At 46.6% G+C, this 15,803-nt stretch overlaps 1 protein-coding gene across 1 annotated transcript in view; it reads left to right on the forward strand.

The window, feature by feature from the left end:
- The first annotated feature begins 39 nt into the window (after positions 1-39).
- The window catches only part of DYNLL1 (dynein light chain LC8-type 1), a 28,412-nt gene continuing 12,648 nt past the window's right edge, over positions 40-15,803 (forward strand). The window contains exon 1 of the mRNA XM_055096255.1: positions 40-97. The gene's annotated coding sequence lies outside the window, so the exon portion shown is untranslated. The remainder of the gene's footprint in view (positions 98-15,803) is intronic.

Raw genomic sequence — 15,803 nt, forward strand, 5'->3', positions numbered from 1 at the left:
TAGCGCCCAAGGGCTGCGGGGCGCAGGAGAGCTGGAGTCAGGCGGAGACCGCAGGCTGACCCCGCAGCGGCCGGGCTGTCGCGGCCCCCAGCCTCAGGTCAGTAGGCCCCCGGGCCACCCTGTCCCCATTTTACAGTTGCTCAGAACTGACGGTGTCAGCATGAGATGGACTCCATAGCTTGGCCTTGAGTTTGTCGGAGTCGAGGGAGTAAGACTCTTAATGAGTATCACAGCGATCACTATAGAGTGCATCCGACTTGTACTTTTCATCCTCTCCCGGGCGGAGTCTGAGGCCACAGAGGGGTCAGGAATGGAACCCAGAGCCATGCTCGCATCCTAAGTACTGAGTCCTTATGGAGCTCAGGTAGACACCCACCTTGGCACTTACTTTTCCACATTCACATCCCAGAACGCGGAGCATTGAACCCAGGGACCTTACAGTGAGGCCTTGCACCAGAAGACTTTTTGTTTGTTTTTGATACAGGGTCTTATTCTGTTGCTCAGGCTGGAGTGCAATGGCGCGAACACGGCTCACTGCAGTCTCGATCTCGCTGGACTCAGGTGATCCTCCCACCTCGGGGCGCCGTGAGGGGTCTGCGCTGCGTCCAGCTAGTTTATTTTCTATTTTTTGTAGAGAGGCTGGTCTCGAACTCCTGGGCTCAACCGATCCTCCAGCCTTGGCCTCCCAAAGTGTTGGATTACCGGCTTGAGCCCGGCGCCCGGCTGGAATACTCCTAAAGATTGTTCAGGCTGGGTGCGGTGGCTCACGCCTGTAATCCCAACACTTTGAGAGGCCAAGGCAGGAGGATCACTTGAGGTCAGGAGTTTGAGACTAGCCTGGGCAACATGGGGAAACCCCGTTTCTACTAAAAATACAAAAATTAGCTGGGCGTGGTGGCGTGTTCCTATAATCCCAGTTACGCGGGAGGCTGAGGCAGGAGAATTGCTTGAGCCCGGGAGGCGAAGGTTGCAGTGAGCCGAGATCATGCCACTGCACTTCAGCCTGGGTGACAGAGTGAGACTGTCTCAAAAATAAATAAAGATTTTTCATATTAAAAATGAAACCTGGCTGGGCGTGGTGGCTCATGCCTGTAATCCCAGCACTTTAGGAGGCTGAGGTGGGTGGATCACTTGAGGCCAGGAGTTCAAGACCAGCCTGGCCAACATGGCAAGACCCGCCCCCCTACTAAAAATACAAAAAAAAAAAAAAAAATTAGCCAAGCTTGGTGGCACGCCTGTAGTCCCAGCTGCTTGGGAGGATGAGGCACGAGAATCGCTTGAATCTGGGAGGCAGAGGTTGCAGTGAGCCGAGATTGTGCCACTGCACTCCTCCAGCCTGGGTGACAGAGGGAGACTCTGTCTCAAAAACAAGACAAAACAAAAACAAACAAAAAAAGGGACTAAAACCACACATTTAATCAGAAGGTAGTTGATTTCTCATTATACCATCTGAGCGTTTTAAAATCAAAACAAACCAAAGACTAGACACCCACATATACTACTGAGTGTATATCTTTTTTGGAATACAAGTTGATAGTATACATCAGGCTTTCATAATATACATATACCCTTCGATCTTGTAATTCTGCTTGTAGGATTTTGTGTTTGTTTGTTTTGAGACGGAGTCTTACACTGTCACCCAGGCTGCAGTGCAGTGGCGTGATCTCGGCTCACTGCAAGCTCCGCCTCCCGGGTTCATGCCATTCTCCCGCCTCAGCCTCCCGAGTAGCTGGGACTACAGGTGCCTGCCACCACGCCCGGCTGATTTTTTTATATTTTTAGTAGAGACAGGGTTTCACCGTGTTAGCCAGGACGATCTCAATCTCCTGACCTCGTGATCCGCCTGCCTCAGCCTCCCAAAGTGCTGGGAATACAGGCGTGAGCCACCGCGCCCAGCTGCTTGTAGGATTTTTATCAGACGGAAATAAGCAAGAGATTCTCATAATAAATTACATGTGTATATTTATCATTGCATTCTGTGCAATTAAAAAAATTAAACTTGATAATAAGGGAGTGGCTCAACACATTAACTTTGAATGTTACACAATTATTGTCATGTTTTTAATATGACAGAGATATTAAAGTCACAGTAATTTACAGTTAAAGTGAATTGAAAGTGGTGTTTAATGTATACACATATATAGTGTATTTGCTGCTTGTAACAAAAAAAAAAAAATAGAAAGAAAAAGCTTTCCAAATGTTGTGGTTGTGGAGATATCTCTTGATGGCAGTTATTTTTATGTTTTTATTTATGCTTTTCTGTATTTCTCAAATTGTAATTAGCATGCACTACTTTTATAATTGGAATAAAACACAATAAATGATTCCTAAAATAAAACCATTATAACTGTCTGTTGTATTCTGGATTATATAAAGCGTCTAGCTGTTCTCTAGACAAGCAGGAAAGAGCCCTGGCCAAATATGATCTCGAGTCTAAGTGTGCAGCCTTATAGGAGCTTACATATCCTATAGGCATCCGAAAGTCCAGATGCCTTCTCATTTTGGGTGGTGTGCTTAGGTGTATTAATACCATTCTCTGAGTCCTACCACTCCTATGTGATTGTTGCCTGGAAAGACAAAAAAGGAAAAAAAAAGTGCTGTTGGAAACAATTGGGCAGTCTCCTAGGGAGAGAGAAATAGAGTCAGCTAAGTGACTCAATAGGACTGTAGGTGGAAAACTGCTTGCAAATAATAATAATTCAGTTTTAATTGTGCAAAGTCCTGCAGCATACAATCTCCAAAGGAGTTCAGTTACCCAGCAGAAAATATAGGGATGTGGTTAGTACAGGCTTCTTGGATTAGATAGAGCACAGCTAAATCATTAGGAGGCATTTATGATCATCCATGAAACCCCCTTTATTCCTGTACTGACCTTTGCAGTTAGAACACAAATGAGACCACAATTATGACTTCATGCTCAAAGGGTTCATAGGTTCCATTCTCTGCTAAGGCCAGAGACTCTAGGCAGGGACACCTTTTAAACTTTTTGTTCATCTAGATATTCAACATTATTTATGATTTAGGTCCTGTATGAGGCCCAGGGCATGCGATAATTCAGCTCCGTCCTTGAGTTGTGTATATAGGTTGCTATTCGGTCATGTAGAGTACAGTTGTGATAAGGATAAGCTGCTTGAGACTACATCGGAGGGTCACCTACCACAGTCTTAGAGATTTTAAGGAAGGCTTCTGGGAGGAGACGTTTAGAGTCTTGAAGAACCAGTAGGAGTTAACCAGGGGGAAGAGGGAAGGGCATTTCAGACAAAAATGAGGGCATGACTGCTGAGTGCAGTGGCAGTAATCCCAGCACTTTGGGAGGCTGAGGCAGGAGGATGGCTTGAGTCCAGGAGTTTGAGACCAGGCTAGGCAATGTAGTGAGACCCCTATCTCTACAAAAAATTTAAAAATTGCCAGGCCCAGTGGCTCATGCCTGTAATCCCAGCACTTTGGGGAGGTCAAGGTGGGTGGATCACTTGAAGTCAGGAGTTCGAGACCAGCCTGGTCAACATGGCAAAACCTCATCTTTACTAAAAACACAAAAATTAGTCGGAGGTGGTGGCGCACACCTGTAATCCCAGCTACTTTGGAGGCTGAGGCAGGAGAATTGCTTGAACCCGGGAGGCAGAGGTTGCAGTGAGCCGAGATTGCACCACTGAACTCCAGCCTGGTCAACACCGAGACTCTATCTCAAAAATAAAAATAAAATAAAAAATTATCTAGGCATGGTAACGTGCACCTGTGGTCTCAGCTACTTGATCTCGAACTCTTGAGCTCAAGTGATCCGCCCATCTCGGCCTCCCAAAGTGCTGGGATTACAGGCATTAGCCACGGCACCTGACAGTCCCAGCTACTTAAGAGGCTGAGGTGGGAGGACTGCTTGAGCCTGGGAGGTTGAAGCTGTAGTTAGCCATGATTGCACCACTGCACTCCAGCCTGGGCAACAGAGTGAGACTCTGTCTCAAAACATAAAAAAGGACACCATGAGAAATCACCCAAATAGGAGAGAGAGTAGCAGACCAGGGAAAATCCCTACTGGTGTGACTGGGGCAAGGAGTTCAAGTAGGGAAGAAGAGAGAAGGAGCTGAGGCACCACCAGCCTGGGCAACATGTTAAAACCCCGTCTCTACAAAAAATACAAAAATTAGCTGGGCATGGTGGCACACACCCATAGTCCCAGCTACTTGGGAGGCTGAGGGGGGGAGAATCACTTAAGCCCAGGAGGCAGAGGTTGCAGTGAGCCGATATTGCACCACTGCACTCCAGCCTGGGCGACAGAGTGAGATCCTGTTACAGAAATGGGCTTGTCCTTCTTTTCACCAAACTGAAAAGAAGCCTTTGATGTTGGCAGACTATTAAGAATTAATGCAGTTCCCACAGCAAGCCATTTATTCTCCACCAGAGTGTAGGGCAGTGCCCAACTGAAAAAAACAACATAAAAAAAAAAATCCCAAAACCAACAACAGCTCGGGTGATGAGTGCATGAAAATCTCAGAAATCACCACTAAAGAACTTAAAGAACTTATCCATATAACCAAACACCACCTGTTCCCCAAAAACCTATTGAAATAAAAATTTAAAACAAACAAAAAACCAACAATGCCAGGCATAAAACATGCTGCAAACCTGCCCATCTGGTTTTCTCCTTTTCTCTGTGACATCAGTCCCCTCTGGCATCCCAGCAAAATATTTTCCTCTCTGTCAGGCTCAGTCATGAGCTCCTCCCAGACCTTGGCCCTAGGTATCAGTGGGCAGAGAGGAAGTGATGGGGGAGTAGACCATCTGAGAAAATGAGGAACTGGTCCCGCCTGGCAGGAGAGCTATGGAATGAGTCACTGGGAAACGTGTTCCTGGTCACAGCACCCTGGGAGCTTTCTCTGTCATTCTTTACCACTGTACTTGTGTGATGGAGTAAAATAAAACATATTCTGGAAAGCTACATAATAAAGAACTGAGCCATGCAGGGGAGGAAGGAGAGAAACAGCAGCAGAACTAGGAGGTTTGGAAGAGAGTTTGGAATTGGGGGTGAGCTTTAGGAAAGCAAGTGTCAAGTGTGGGAGGATGAGAAGAGAAAAATGGGAAAGATAATTCAAGATTTGCAGTATATTGTGAATATAATTCCCCTCTGGTGTTTTTTTCAGAGATTGCAAAAAATCTTTAACATTATTTTTCAGTAACTTTTAGATAATGAACTGGTGTTTTCTTTGAATATGCCCAAACAGGTGGGAACACAAGGGCTTGATTTTATATGAAGTTACTTCAAGTGAACATACTGTATTTGTAGCAGCTCGGTTGCTTTATTTTTACTAACTTGTTAAATTCTGTGATGGAGTCTTCAAACAGCTTTTTATATCAGGGCTTCCTTTTCTTGGATTAATGGGCTTCTGGGATCAGTGAACTCCTGCCTCCCTGCCCCCTCAACCTCCACCTCCTGACCCTGATCCTGCAAAGTTGTAACAGTTGTATGCAAAATATTGTATGTGGGCAGAAAAGTGTTTTTATTCTGTGGAGAATCTCCATGTAGCACTGTCCCACAGAACTTTCTAGGATGATGAAAACATTCTATATTTGAGTTCTATGTGGTAGCCATTGGTTACATGTAGCTATTGAGCACTTAAAATGTGGCTACTGCAACTGAGAAACCAACTTTTTAAATTATATTTAACAATAATTAACTTTAATTGTAATAGCCAAATGTGGCTAGTGGCTACCATACAGGACAGTGTAGGAGTTTATCATTCTCCAAGGTCTATAAGCTGTACCCCCACATTCCCCCAAAAAAGGCCAAGAATCACTGAGACCAATCACTTCCCTTTACAGCCCTATGGTACTGGCACATAGTAAGTGCTTAGTAAACACCTGTTGATTTTATTAACTAGTATATAAAGAACAGTTATTCTAGCTCCAGAAAAGTGGAACTGAGGTACAAAATGGCAAATGAGCTCATCAGGTTCACCAAATTTCATTTCCTAAGCTCTAAATTCCTTACCCTCAACCCAGAACTTTTTCCAAAACGTTTTCCACTGTAACAAACCTTGAAAACTTTCTTCACAGCAGAGTAAATCAGAAACACAAGCAAAGGGTAGGGGGTTGTGAAAAGATTAATAACAGTACTAAGAATGTTTTTCAATGCAACAAAAAAGGATGCATTTATTTAGTAGAATCCTAATTTTTTTAGACCCAAGTCAGTTTTATACTAAGCAGATTTTTAATGAACTGTGTCAATATAATTCAGTAATGGCACCTCCAAGGCAAATACATTCCTTAAAGGTAAAAAACAAGTATGGGAATTATCTGCAGTTTTTTTTTTAAGTTAAAAAATAATAATAATAACTGAAAGCCAGGAAGCTTCTAGGCTACACATCCCCCATGCTAACACATGCCCAGTGGCTGAACTTCCTTCTGTCTGCCTGATGCTGGCTCTCCCCCTCAGCCAGCACATGTGCAGGGCTTCTGTGAATGTCACATTGACAGACATTCCTTGCTAGGCAGCTGGGGACCAGTTTCTTTTGTAATTCCATCCTTCTCATGGGCTGACAGTCTGTCTTGTTGTGACACACTCCTTGAAGGTGCTAGAAGGACAGCGGGTGTTTGGGGGGTTTTTTTGTTTGTTTTTTGAGACAGAGTTTCGCTCTTGTCACCCAGGCTGGAGTGCAGTGGTGTGATCTCGGCTCACTGCAACCTCCGCCTCCCAGGTTCAAGCGATTTTCCTGCCTCAGCCTCCTGAGTAGCTGGGATTACAGGCATGCACCACCACACCTGGCTAATTCTGTATTTTTTAGTAGAGATGGGATTTCTCCATGTTGGTCAGGCTGGTCTCGAACTCCCAACCTCAGGTGGTCCGCCCGCCTTGGCCTCCCAAAGTGCTGGGATTACAGGCATGAGCCACCGCACCCGGACTTTGTTTTTTGTGTTTTTTTTGGTTTTTTTTTTTTTTTTTTTTTGAGACGGAGTCTCGCTCTGTTGCCCAGGCTGGAGTGCAGTGGCACGATCTTGGCTCACTGCAACCTCTGCCTCCTAGGTTCAAGCGATTCTCCTGCCTCAACTTCCCAAGTAACTGGGATTACAGGCGCCTGCCACCACACTCGGATAATTTTGTATTTTTAGTAGAGATTGGGTTTCACCATGTTGGCCAGGCTGGTCTCGAACTCCTGACCTCAAGTGATCCACCTGTCTTGGCTTCCCAAAGTCCTGGGATTACAGGTGTGAGTTACCACACCCGGCCAAGAGCAGGTTTTTTAATCTAGTGCTATGCTTGGACCCCAGCTTTAAGAGCCCAGGGTTATGTACATGGCATCTGGGACTTTGGTGGTGGCTTCACTCCTTGTCTGCTCAACATTTGTTCATGTATTCAACCCACATTTATCGAGTCATAGAACATTGAGCCTGGCTCTGTGCTGGGCACTGGTGCTCCGGATACAACAGTAAGACTCAACCCTGCCCTCACACCATTCACAGACAACTAAAAAGGCAATTACAGTCAGGCGTGGTGGCTCATGCCTGTAATCCCAGCACTCTGGGAACTCGCTTGAACCCAGGAGTTCCAGACCAGCCTAGGAAACCTAGTAGACCCCGTCTCTACAAAAAAAATAAATCAATAAAAATAAATAAATAAATAAATAAAGCTGGGTGTGATGGTGTGCACCTGTAGTCCCAGCTACTCTGGAGGTAGAAGCGGGAGGATGGCTTGAGGCCAGGAGTTGGAGGCTGCTTTGAACTAGGGTCTTGCCACTGTACTCCAGCCTGGGTGACAGGGCAAGACCCTATCTCTGAAAAATAAAGTAAAAAAATTTTTTTCTGAGACAGAGTTTCGCTCTTGTTGCCCAGGCTGGAGTGCAATGGTGCGATGTCAGCTCACTGCAGCCTCTGCCTCCTGGGTTCAAGTGATTCTCCTGCCTCAGTAGCTGAGATTACAGGCATGCGCCACCATGCCTGGCTAATTTTTTTTGTATTTTTAGTAGGGACAGGGTTAAGCCATGTTGGCCAGGCTGGTTTCAAACTCTTAGCCTCAGGTGATCCACCCATGTCGGCCTCCCAAAGTGCTGGGATTACAGGCTTGAGCCACTGCACCCGGCCAAAAGTTTTTTTGTTTGTTTGTTTGTTTGTTTTTTGAGAAGGAGTTTCACTCTTGTTGCCCAGGCTAGAGTGCAATGGCACAATCTTTGCTCACTGCAACCTCCACCCCCAGGTTCAAGTGATTCTCCTGCCTTGGCTTCCTGAGTAGCTGGGATTACAGGCATGCGCCACCACGCCCAGCTAATTTTGTATTTTTAGTAGAGACGAGGTTTCTCCACGTTGGTCAGGCTGGTCTTGAACTCCCTACCGCAGGTGATCCGCCCGCCTCGACGTCCCAAAGTGCTGGGATTACAGGCATGAGCCACCATGCCTGGCCCCAATTTTTTTTTTTTTTTAAATAGAGACAGGGTCTCACTACATTACCTAGGCTGGTCTCAAACTCCTGAGCTCAAGTGATCCTCCTGCCTCAGCCTCCCAAAGTGCTAGTATTACAGACATTAAGCCACCATGCCTGGCCTAAAAAATAAAAAGGCAATTACAGGCTGGGCACAGTGGCTCATGCCTGTAATCCTAGCACTTAGGGAGGCTGAGGCGGGCAGATCACTTGAGGTCAGGAGTTCGAGACCAGCCTGGCCAACATGGTGAAACCACGTCTGTTTTCTTTTTTTTTTATGAGATGGAGTCTCAATCTGTCACCCAGGCTGGAGTGCAATGGTACGATCTTGCTCACTGCAACCTCCACCTCCTGGGTTCAAGCAATTCTCCTGTCCCAGCCTCCCGAGTAGATGGGATTACAGGCGCCCGCCACCACGCCCAGCTAATTTTTGTATTTTTAGTAAAGACAGGGTTTTGCCATGTTGGCCAGGCTGGTCTTGAACTCCTGACCTCAGGTGATCCACCTGCCTCGGCCTCCCAAAGTGCTGGGATTACAGGCGTGAGCCACCACACCAGGCTGTGAAACTGTCTCTACTAAAAATACAAAAATTAGCTGGGCATGGTGGCAGGTGCCTGTAATCCCAGCTACTCGGGAGGCTGAGGCAGGAGAATCGCTTGAACCCGGGAAGCAGAGGTTGCAGCGAGTCGAGAACACACCACTGCACAGCAACCTGGGTGACAGAGCAAGTCTCCGTGTAAAAAATAATAGTAATAGGCCAGGCGCAGTGGCTCACGCCTGTAATCCCAGCACTTTGGGAGGCTGAGGCGGGCACATCACCTGAGGTCAGGAGTTCGAGACCAACATGGAGAAACCCCGTCTCTACTAAAAATACAAAAAATTAGATGGGCATGGTGGCACATGCCTGTAATCCCAGCTACTCAGGAGGCTGAGGCAGAGGAATCACTTGAACCCGGGAGGCAGAGGTTGTGGTCAGCTGAGATCACACCATCCAGCCTGGGCAACAAGAGTGAAACTCCGTCTCCAAAAAATAATAATAATAATAATAATAATAATAATAATAAAATTTAAAAAGGCAATTATAACAAAATGAGATATGTGCTACAAGAAATTCAGGGCACTCCTGCAGCTCTTAACCCAGGCTGGAGGGGAGTGTTCAGGGAAGACTTCCTGGAGGGAGTGGCTCTTCTAAACTGAGACCTGAAGAACCAGATGGTGCTAGGCAGGTAAATGAGAGGAGAAGAAAAGCATTCCAGACAGAAAGAAAGCACTGCAAAGAAAGCTGGGAGGACAGAGGCAAGCTTGGGGCTTTCGGGAAGCTAAATAGTTCAGCACAGTTAGAGCATGGGGTGGAGGTGAGGGCTGTTCTTCCTTGCACTAGTGCCACAAGCTACTTACAGTGAGATGCCCTAATGTAAATCAGAGCCTGGCTGGGTTAGATTACACATGTCAGTCCTAAGTATTTCAGATGTTCACTGGCAATCAGTATGAGTTGCCTTTACCATACAAATGTTTATTGTATATCCCTGAATAGGATGATTGTAAAGGGGTGGCATGATCAGTCTGGGGGAAGGGGCCTTGAGGGGAGTATGGTCTCACAGTGTCCAAAGGAGAGCTGTGAATAGCAAAAGGATGCTTGTTTGGAAGACAGAAGGACAGCAGAAGGGGACAAAGCAAAAATCCAATCATCCCTCCTTGTGTGAGGAAGATGGGGCTCAGGGGGAGTGGAATTCAAAATGTGAGGATGTTTATTAAAACCTATGGTTCCCCCAAAATTAGAGGGGACCTCAATCTGCATCCAGAGGGGGCTGGTTAAGCAGGAAATGTACAGTTCTAGTTCTGAATACTATGCAAACATTAAAAATACCACATTCATATGTGTGGATATGAAAAGATCTCCAAGATACTGACATCTACAGTGTGTACTGTGCTAGATGCTAGGGACACAGCAGAGGGGACAAAGTGTCTGCCTCCCTAGAGACAACACCATCTCCACACCCTCACCTTGGCCTTCAGGATGTGCCTGAAGCAGCTTCTCCTCCACTCCTGCTACTCCTGGCAGCTTCTCTGGGATCTGCTGTCTGGAAGCCTGTGTCCCTTTCCTTCCTCCAGGTCTTTGCATGGGCTGGCTCCTCTCCCTGGACACTGTTTTGCTCCCTCCACCTCTGCCTCCCGAGTCTTTGCCTGGCCAAGGCCTCCTCGGCCTTCAGGTCCTTGACTTAGTAAGGGGCCCAGACCTGTGTGACCCAATCTAGAACTTTCCTTTGAGTTTATACCTCTGAAAGGCCTTGTTGTCTCCCATTATGCCTTTTGTTCCACCTCAAAGCATTTTTCTTTTCTTTTTTTTTTTGAGATGGAGTCTCGCTCTGTTGTCCAGGCTGGAGTCGTGGCTCGATCTTGGCTCACTGCAAGCTCCGCCTTACGGGTTCACGTCTTTCTCCTGCCTCAGCCTCCCGAGTAGCTGGGACTACAGGCGCCCGCCACCATGCCCAGCTAATTTTTTGCATTTTTAGTAGAGATGGGGTTTCACCATGTTAGCCAGGATGGTCTCGATCTCCTGACCTCGTGATCTGCCCACCTTGGCCTCCCAAAGTGCTGGGATTACAGGCGTGAGCCACCATGCCCGGCTCACATATTTCTTAATTTCTTTTTTCCTATTTGTAGTTTATGATTCTTATATTTATTGAAGTCTGTATGTATAACACTGTGCTAATACCAGTGACTTCCTGTGATGTCTTATCTTTGACACTATTTCTGACACCAAATGTGTGGTGCGGTCTTTATCTCTGGCACCAGATACGTGTCATTTTTCCACATCAATTGTTCAATTATCTGAGATCAACTGGACCTCTGAAAATTCTATTCAGTTCTGACACTAACTACCCAGAGTTAGCACAGACCCTGAACAAAAGTTAAGGACTGAGTCCCACGAGACCGCCCCCACTTTAGATGCCTGCACAAATGAGGTGCCCCAGCTACCCACATTTTTGTTGGGCCTACTACAAATTCAGAGGTTCCCACTCACCCCCTTCAGGTTCAATAATTTACTAGAGTGACTCACAGAACTCAGGACAGCACCTTATTTACATTTTCCAGTTTATTATAAAGGATACAACTAGGATCAGCCAAATGGAAGCGATGCATAGGGCAAGGCATGGGGCGGGGCACAGCAGGAGGAGGTGGGAACAGAGCTTCCACGTCCTCTCCAGGTGCACCACCCTCCCAGCACATCAATGCGTTCATCATTCCAGACTTTCGGAACCTCCTGTTCAAGAGTGTTTGGAGCCCAGTCTCTAGCCCCACTCCCCTCCCTGGAGGTTGGGGGAAGGAGCTGAAAATTTCCATCTCTAATAATGTGGATAGTCTTTCTGGTGAACTCCCATATGTATGTTAATAAAACAAATGATTAAATTTTGTCTTCTTTTTGTTTGTTTTAGAGACAGGGGTCTCGCTCTGTTGCCCATGGGGCAGTGCAGTGGCATGATGCTAGCCCACAGCAGCCTCGACCTCCTGGACTCAAGTGATCCTCCCGCCTCAGCCTCCCAGAGTGTTGGGATTATGGGTGTAAGCCACCACGCTTGGCTTTCTCTTGTTAATATATCTTTCGTCTGTTTAATTCACAGGTCCCCAAAGACTAAACCTGAGGGTAGATAAAAAGTTTTTCCTCCCAGACACTGTCTACAAACTGATTCTAAAATTTACAGAGAAGCCAGGGCACTGTGTTCTGCACCTGTAGTCTCAGTTGCACACTTGGGAGCTACTTGGAAGCTGAGACAGGAAGATCGCTGGAGGCCAGGAGTTTGAGGCTATAATACACCATGATCATGCCTGTGAGTAGCCAATGCACTCCAGCCTGGGCAACATAGAAAGGCAAAGGTACTAGATTTGCCAAAACAATTTTTTTTTTTTTTTTGAGATGGAGTCGCGCTCTATCGCCCAGGCTGTAGTGCAGTGGCGCCATCTCGGCTCGCTGCAAGCTCCACCTCCCGGGTTCACGCCATTCTCCTGCCTCAGCCTCTCAGGTAGCTGGGACTACAGGCGCCTGCCACCGTGCCCGGCTAATTTTTTGTATTTTTAGTGGAGATGGGGTTTCACAGTGTTAGCCAAGATGGTTTCAATCTCCTGACCTTGTGATCCGCCTGCCTCGGCCTCCCAAAGTGCTGGGATTACAGGCGTGAGCCACCATGCCCGGCCTAGCCAAAACAATTTTTTTACAGAGAAAGGCAAAGGTACTAGATTAGCCAAAACAATTCTGAAAAAAAAAATAGTCAGAGGATTCACATACTCACATTAGCCAACTTCAAGACTCACTATAAAGTTACAGTATTCAAAGTAGGGTGGTATCAGCAAAAAGATAAACACATAGAGCAGTGAGACAGAATAGACAGCCCAGGCCAGACATGGGCTTTGGGAGGCTGAGGCAGGAGGATTGCTTGAGTCCATGAGTTCGAGACCAGCCTGGGCAAGATGGCGAGACCTCCATCTCTACAAAAAAGTAAAAATTTAGCCAGGCATGGTGGCTCGTGCCTGTGGTCCCAGCTACTCGAGAGGCTGACGCAGGAGGATCCCTCAAGCCCAGGATCCAGCCTGGAAAACAGAGCAAGACCTCATCTCTTAAAGAAAAAAAAAAGGCCAGGCACGGTGGCTTACACCTGTAATCCCAGCACTTTGGGAGTCTGAGGCGGGTGGATCACGAGGTCAGGAGTTTGAGACCAGCCTGACCAATGTGGTGAAACCCCATCTCTACTAAAAATACAAAAATTATCTGGGTGTGGTGGTACACACCTGTAACCCCAGCTACAAGGGAGGCTGAGGCAGGAGAATTGCTTGAACTTGGGAGGTGGAGGCTGCAGTGAGCTGAGATTGTGCTACTGTACTCTAGCCTGGATGACAGAGAGAAGCTCTGTATCAAAAAAAAAAAAAAAGGTCAGAAGAAGAGCGAAGGTGGTGAGATATATTTTCAAGATTGAGCTTAAAGAATTTAAGCTCATTAATGTGCTTAAATTAGATGTGAGGTGTGAGGAATATACACAAGTCAAGGAAAACTTCTAGATCTCTCTCCTGAGCACCTGGAAGAATGCAGTGGCTATTTACAGTGATAAGGAAGCCTGCAGGATAAGCAGGCAGGTTTGGGAGTAGAAGAGGTCTGTTGTGGATGTGTTAGGTTTGAGACAGATGCCTGTTAGACATCCTAGAGCTATTTCAAATAGGACTTAGAGATATGGGATGGGCATTCAGGGGCAAAGTTTGGGGTGAAAATACAAATTTGAGAGTCGTGAGCCATGAAATTTAAAGCCATGAAAATGGAGACTCCCAAGGGAGAGAGTTTAAATAGAGAAGTAGCCCAATAGAGAAGGCCTGGGTCACTTCTTCCTTCAGATGTCATGGAGAAAAGGGGAAACAAACAGAGGAGCCTGAGGTGGAGCAGCCAGTGAGATGGGAGGACAGCTAAGAGAGTGTGTGGTCCTGGAAGCCAAGGGAGGACCCAGAGGAAGAGAGCAACTGTGACAAGTATGGCCATGAAGGGCACTGAGAACTGGCCACTGTGTTTAGCAGCATGGTGGTCACCAGTGACCACCACATTTGAGCTGTGTGGGTGCAGTAGATTAAAGAGAGAATGGGAGGTGAGGAATTGGGGACAGGGAGTACAGACAACTCTTGGAGGAAAGCCGAGATGGGATGGTAGCTACAGGAGAATGTGTAGGCAAGGGAAGCATTTTTAAAAGAATATGACAGCATGTTTGCATGCTGGTGGGAATAATCCAGTAGACAGGGGAAACTGATGATGCAGGAGAGGGAGAAGAGACAATCACAGGAATGAGAGGAGATGGACCCAGTGCCAGGAAGATGGCCTTAGATAGGAGCATGAACAGTTCATACAGGGTAACGGCAAGGGAGGCAGAATGTGTGTATACAGATGTGGGTGGGTGGGTGGGGACAGGTGGTGGAAATGTATGGAAGTTTATGAAAGGAATAAAGTAGATTTATATATCGTGACAGGGAACTCAGAATCATCCCATTTTGGTAAAAAGGAAAAAAGCCTGTTATATGCCGGGAAAAAATCAAATTTTAACATTATCTTTGAGTTGTAAGATTACAGATCTTACAAAGGAACTTTCTTTTTCAGATTCTAAATTTCTACAGTGTTTCACTTTTATACAATGAGTACCTATTACTTCTGAAAGTAGAATTAAAAAGATTATTTTTATCTTTGAAAGATATTCATCAGAACAAAGCACTGTTACAATACTGAAAAACTGGAAGCAACTTAAGTGTCCACTGATAAGTGATTGTTTCAAGAAGTTATGCATGGACTTTTTTTTTTTTTTTGAGACGGAGTCTCACTGTGACACCCAGGCTGGAGTGCAATAGCGCAATCTCGGATCACTGCAACCTCCGCTTTGCTTCCTGGGTTCAAGCGATTCTCCTGCCTCAGCCTCCTAAGTAGCCTACAGGCACGCAACACTACACCTGGCTAATTTTTTATATTTTTAGTAGAGATGGGGTTTCACCATATTGGCCAGGCTGGTCTCGAACTTCTGACCGCAAGTGATCCAACCACCTGGGCCTCCCAAAGTGCTGGGATTACAGGCGTGAGCCACCGCCCCTGGCCGCATGGACTATTAAGAAGCTATTAAAATTGGGCTGGGTGCAGTAGCTCACGCTTGTAATCCCAGCACTTTGGGAGGCGAAGGCAGGATGCCTGCTTGAGCCCAGGAGTTTGAGGCTGCAGTGAGCTAGGATTGCACCACTGTACTCCAGCCTGGGTGAGAGTGGGACCCCATCTTTAAAAATACATAAGTAAATAGTTATGTTGTAGAAGGCTTTTTTTTTTTTTTTTTTTTTTGAGATGGAGTCTTGCTCTGTCGCCCAGGCTGGAGTGCAGTGGCACGATCTCGGCTCACTGCAACCTCCACCTCCTAGGTTCAAGCAATTCTCTGCCTCACCCTCCCAAGTAGCTGAGATTACAGGCGCCCACCACCACACCCAGCCAATTTTTGTATTTTTAGTAGAGACAGGGTTTTAACATCTTGGCCAGGCTGGTCTTGAACTCCCGACCTCGTGATCCACTTGCCTCGGCCTCCCAAAGTGCTGGGATTACGAAAAGCAGGTAACAAAAATGATACATTGGCCAGGTTCAGTGGCTCATGCCTATAATACCAGCACTTTTGGAGGCCAAGGTGGGAGGATTGCTTGAGCCCAGGAGTTCGAGACCAGCCTGGGCAACATAGTGATACCTCATTTTTATTAAAAATCAGAAAAATTAGCCAGGTGTGGTGGTGTGCACCTGTGATCCCAGCTACTTGGGAGGGAGGGGCAGTCGGATCCCTTGAGCCTGGGAGTTTGAGGCTGTGGTGAGGTATGATCGCACCACTACACCCTAGCCTATTTGACAGAG

The sequence above is a fragment of the Pan paniscus genome, chromosome 10 (genome assembly GCF_029289425.2).
Source record: "Pan paniscus chromosome 10, NHGRI_mPanPan1-v2.0_pri, whole genome shotgun sequence".
Lineage (NCBI taxonomy): Eukaryota > Metazoa > Chordata > Mammalia > Primates > Hominidae > Pan > Pan paniscus.